This window comes from Elephantulus edwardii, unplaced genomic scaffold (assembly GCF_000299155.1).
Source record: "Elephantulus edwardii isolate Elephantulus edwardi_28Jun2011 unplaced genomic scaffold, EleEdw1.0 scaffold00164, whole genome shotgun sequence".
NCBI classification, from domain to species: Eukaryota; Metazoa; Chordata; class Mammalia; order Macroscelidea; family Macroscelididae; genus Elephantulus; species Elephantulus edwardii.
This window is the reverse complement of record NW_006399914.1, coordinates 7,685,361-7,691,360: the sequence shown is the minus strand read 5'-3', so window position 1 is coordinate 7,691,360 and position 6,000 is coordinate 7,685,361. Positions and strand designations below refer to the sequence as shown.

The 6,000-nt window shown below is 39.4% G+C and overlaps 1 protein-coding gene across 2 annotated transcripts in view; it reads right to left on the bottom strand.

Annotated features, from left to right (window-relative positions):
- TMOD2 (tropomodulin 2 (neuronal)) overlaps positions 1 to 6,000 on the bottom strand; it is a 90,408-nt gene that overhangs the window by 35,339 nt on the left and 49,069 nt on the right. The window lies entirely within an intron of this gene.

The following is a 6,000-nucleotide window of genomic DNA, read 5'->3' as shown; positions in this document are numbered from 1 at the left end:
ATGTAATCGATCTGATTCCTATGCATACCATCAGGTGAAATCCAAGTATATAACCTGCGTTTATGTCTCTTAAAAAAGGTATTTGCTATGAATAAGTCATTGATTGTGCAAAATTCGAACATTCTCTCTCCAGCTCCATTTCTGTCACCGAGTCCATGTTTTCCAACTACTGAATCTTCTTCTTTGTAGTATGATCTTACTGCCATCTAGTTGGTTCCCATTTACAATAACCCCTCACTGGATTTCCAGGCCTATATAAACAGAAGGAAATTGTCAATCTTTCTCCAAGCAGCCATCAGTCGATTGGAACTGTAGGAGATACATGATTGTTTTGGTTATTAGCTCTATACATTGTGGACCACAGGGACCTCTGGTGGCCAAGTGGTAAGGAGCTTTGCTCTCCCAAAGGCATACAGTTCAAAGTCACCAGCTGTTCTGTAGGTGAAAGATGGGCAATTCCCTCTTATGCAATTTACTGCCTTTGAAAACCTACTGGAGGGTCAGCTATGAGTTGGTTCTGCCTCGATGGCACACAACAGCAAAGGTCATCAGCAAGCCTCCAGAAATGAAGCTCTTCTGGGCCAACAGTACAATTTAGAGTCCAAATACGGAATCTAACAGTGTTTGACTCCAATATTGCTTTTGTTCCCTACCCAATAAATGACTCTCTTATATTACTTCCCTCTTTTGTTCTCTACTGTTTCAGCCAGAAGACATGCTCTGTTCATCCTTCTAAGGTACTGTGACTTTTTTCTTCCTTCAACCCCTTGTCTGGCTTTTTTTTCTTTCTTTCTTTCTTCAACTCTTTAATCTGGATTTCCTTTGCCCTTTTTCTGATTAGTTCTTATTCTTCTTTTAAGAATCATCTGGAATATAACCTCTTTTACCTCTGCTACGGAGTAGTAAAAATTTCCTTACCTACAACTCCATAATATTTGAGGGGGCCTACCACATCATGACTGGAAGAGATCTATATTTGTTCCCATTCCAAAGAAAGGTGACCCAACTGAGTGTGGAAACTACAGAACAGTGTCATTGATTTCACATGCAAGCAAGATTCTACTGAAGATTATCCAAAAACGATTAGAACAGCACATCAGCAGAGAATTGCCGGAAGTCCAGGCTGGGTTTAGAAGGGGTCGTGGTACTAGGGATATTGTTGCCGATGTTAGATGGATCTTGGCTGAAAGCAAGGAATACCAGAAGAATGTCTATCTGTGTTTCATTGATTATGCAAAGGCATTTGACTGTGTGGATCATAACAAACTGTGGCTGACTCTGAGAAGAATGGGAATCCCAGAACATTTAATTGTGCTAATGCGAAACCTATACTTGGACCAAGAGGCAGTAGTCAGAACAGAGCAGGGTAACACGGCACGGTTCAAAATTGGGAAGGGTGTATGCCAGGGATGCATCCTGTCTCCATACCTTTTCAACATGTATGCAGAGCAGATTATCCGAGAGGCTGGGCTCTATGAGGAGAATTGTGGCATCAGGATTGGTGGAAGATGTATTAACAATCTGCATTATGCAGATGACACAACCCTGCTTGCTGAAACTGAGGAGGACCTCATGCACTTGCTGCGAAGGCTCAAGGACTGCAAGCCTTCAGTATGGACTGAGGCTCAATGTCAAGAAGACAAAGATTCTCACCACTGGACCAATTGACAGCGTCAGGATGGATGGCGAAGAGATTGAGACTGTTCACAGCTTCAGTTTGCTCGGCTCCACAGTCAACACTCTTGGCACCAGCAGTCAGGAAATCAAAAAGTGTATCACGATGGGAAAGTCTGCTGTTAGGGACCTCTCTAAAGTACTCAGGAGCAAAGGTGTCTCTCTGGAGACTAAGGTGTGCCTGATACAGGCCATGGTCTTTGCAATCGCTTGTTATTCATCAGAGAGTTGGACAATGACTAGGGAGGACAGAAGGAGAGTTGATGCTTTTGAGCTGTGGTGCTGGAGAAGGGTACTGAATGTACCATGGACTGCCAGGAAAACAAACAGATTCATCTTGGAGAGGATTAAACCAAGCTACTCCTTGGAGGCAAGTATTCTGGGGCTTCGTCTGACATAATTTGGACATGTTGCCAGGAGGGATGGGTCCTTGGAGAGGGACATAATGCTTGGAAGGGTGGATGGACAGCGCAGGAAGGGAAGACCGTCCATGAGATGGACTGATTTGGTGACTGGGGTAATTGGGATGGGCGTGTCAGAGGCAGTGTGGTTGGCACAGGATAGAGCAGGGTTTAGGGCTGTTGTGCATAGGGTCGCTATAAGTAGCAAACAACTCGACGGCACATAACAACAAAAACAACCACCACATCATGTTGTGCTAATATAAGCTAACAGGAATTTCTAAAAGACTCTGCATGATTATTACCTTAGTATTGCCTCTTCTACATAACTTAGCACAGTATCAAGTGCCAGATGAGAGGCAATGTGGGGCACAACTAGACTTAGATATGATTTCACATTGCATTACAGACTCGGTCTGTGACCTAGGGCAACAAAACCCCTTTAAGACTTATTAGGGATTAAACGAGATAATGCATGCCAACTATTTAGCCAAAGTTATGACAAAGAGTTTGTACTCAGTGGAACTGAGCTATTATTAACTTAGAAGAAGCAACGTTTTGTATTTCTATGTTGCTATTATGTATACTGGGAGCAACATATATAGGGAGCACTTATGGCCTAGTGGCAAGAAGCTGTGCTGCAATCCTGAAGGCACATGGTTTGAATCCATAAGGTGCTTAGTAGAAAAAGGATGGGCAATCTCCTTCTGTGAATTAACTGACTCTGAAAGTCCACAGGAGGATCAACTATGGGTTGGTTCCAACACTATGGTACACAACAACAATTTTGAATATAATGAACAAAGCTCTGTGACATCGTCTCTACCTTCCAAGATTTTACCGTCTGGAGAGGAGAGAAAAAAGACAAAATTTTAGGGTGTGACTCAAAGACATTTTATTGATTGAAAAAAATAACGGGAAACATTATGGAAAAGGGAGCACCTCGCTAAGTCTCAAATTCTTCATCTCCACCTCCTTCTCATTAAACGAACCTTCTCCCAGGAATAAAATAAAAGTTAAATGTAACTAAGACTGGTATTCAGCAACTATATAATGGTAAAGATTACTGGATTTTCAAACAATAAAATATTTCCAGAGTAGAGAGCAAATTGCATTGTTCTGAAATTAACCTGAACCTACTATTTGGTGGGTCCCAGACAATCTCTCAGAACTTTCATGATTCAGGAACTAAAGAAGTAATGCCTGGCATGGCAGAGTTTCCAGAACTTGGTCCAGTGCTCTGGCTTGAGTCTAACCTGACTGGTCAGAATCCATACCGATTATGAAATGCTTTAGCTATTAGTTCTAAAAAGAATACTATATTCAATTCAGGGCCACTGCTTTTTCCCCTCTACTTTTCAGTCCAAATGATTTGGGCCCATCTCAAAACTCAATTTTTGCACCGCTGGAGAAAGAGGGGCAATCTCCTCCTCCTATGCCAGCTGGATCTGACTTGATGGCACACAACAAAAGAAAATGGGGGGAAAAGGAACCATAAAAAGAAATAAAAACTCAATTCAATTAGGGAAACTTTTATCTTTTCCTTTGAAAAAAGTGAATTTTAGAGTTCTGAAGAACCAATTCCCAAACCTGTCTAGGTAAGTAAACTAAAAGTAAACACAACAAAAAATTATTAACTTTTGCCTAAGGTTTTTATTTTTTCCTTGTTGTGTACCATCTAGTCAGATCCTTCTGGCACAGGAGGAGACTGTCCCTCCTTCTCTAGCAAAGCATCTGGTGGATTCAAACCGTGTGCCTTCGGGATTGCCCGCCTTCGGGATTGCCATGCAGCTTCTTGCCACTAGGCTACCAGAGCTCAGTTTGTTGTTTTTTGGGGTTTATTTTTAATTCTTCTTCTTCTTTGTTACAAAAAAACTAGGAAAAATGAGTTTTTAGATGTGGAATATGGGGGATAATTTTCCCTTCTTATGATAACTGCAATGTGACTTGTTTTAGTATTATCAATGCAAATACATATAAGGACCAAATATTGGGAATGCCACAGCATTATTCTTTTTTTAAACTTCAGCTTTATCAACAAGATGGCATCCATGACTTGGGAAATCACTCAATTCTTGAAACAGTCATGTATTATTCTGGTACAGTATACTTAATTTTTTTTTAAAGTCAGCAAATGTTTAGTAGTTTAATGTAGCCATCATTCTGTTACCCTTCACCCAGCAGGCTCTTCTGGAGCAAGTGTACAAACAGAAAATGGAAAAGAATGGAATCTGTGCTGAGAAGCAGAAGGAAGGCACTCACAGATGGATGAACTAAAAGCTCCACCAACCAGTTCTCTATGAAAAGAAACTTTTATAAAAAAGAAACTAATAGAGCCAATGCATTGTTTAAGCTCTGAGGAGTCCTAACCAGACATGAACCAGTCATAGGAAGGCACACTGGTAAAATGCTCAAAGGACTTTATAATAGGATATGTATTCCATAATCTAAACTCCCCTCTTATTAATATTATGAGTTATATTCCGAAGATCTAGCAGATTTTTATGTCAGAGAAAGAAATAAGAAATGCAAGAGTCACTGGTACTCAAAATTACTGTCTTTATAAAGTAGGAAAAAAGAAGAAAAAAAAAATAAAAACAACGCACAAATAAAAAAAAGAAAGAAAACAAGAGAAAAAAAGAGTAACATTATGCTGTATGTTGTTGTTGCTGATAGCTGTTGAGTCTGAAAGAATTCACAGTTGGCCCTCCAGTGGGTTTTCAGAGGCTAAAAATTTCATGGTAGGAGACTAGCTATCTTTCCCCCTTGAGCAATTAATAGATTAAAACCATTTGCTTTGTTTGATAGTGCAACTCCTGACTCACTAGGCCACCAGAGCTCTGTTAAACTCAACACTACATTTTTTTTATTAAATTTTATTAGTTTTAATGAACATTTACAGAGATTTTGGGTTTTCATTCATTCATTGTCAACACTACATTTAAAACGGGCTTATACACAGTGGAGACGGTGAGGATGGCTCACGATCAGGGAAGGTCTTAGTCTGTTATTCATAGAGTTGTTATGAATATGAATTGACTTGATAGCACCTAACAACAAATTTTAAAAAGGATGACACTATTGACAACAATCCGGAACAAGAGGTGCATTGCAAAGTGGAGTAGGGGAGGGGAAAGGAAGAGAAATGTGTAACAATAAAGGAGTGAAAATATTTTCTATAAACTTTCACTAAAATGACAATACAGTTTATTAAAAGAAAAAAAAATAAAAGGATGACCCTGAGAAAGTTTGCTTTGCAAAACAAAAAATTTGCACATACAAATAAGTTCTTTGAGGAAAAAGAGTTAAGGATATAAGAAGTATAAGGACTATCACACTTGACAAGAATCACTTTGACACACAACCACAAAGGGCCTTAGATCAAAGTCATCTCCTTCGCAATCACTGATGATCTTCCTTACAGATGTTTCTATAAGTCATTTTGGGACATTTAAGAATTGATTTATGAGTACCAAGGAAAGCAACCGACAGTCTTAATAAGAATCAGAGATATTGTTTGTTATGAACAAAATTATGTCCCTCCAAAATACATGTGGAAATTCTAACCCATAGCCCTCTAAATATGAGCCCATTTATAAAGAGAGGGCTTTCTTTTTTTTTTTTTTAAGAGAGGGTTTTCTTATGTTAATGAAGCCATGCCAATTGGGAAGGACCTAGACCTAATCATTAAATTATAAAAATCATTAAGGTTATAAAAAGACTAGAAGAGACAGTGAGATACAGAGAGACACACACAGGGAGAAGACAGACACCTTGGGAAGACCAGAAAACACCTAGACCACAGAACAGGAAGGCATCAACACAACTGCTCGGCTATGGCACTCTCATTTCTGTCTCAAATACTGTGTGAGATAATAAATTTTTGCTGATTTAGGCCTCTAATTATTGGAACAACTTGATATTC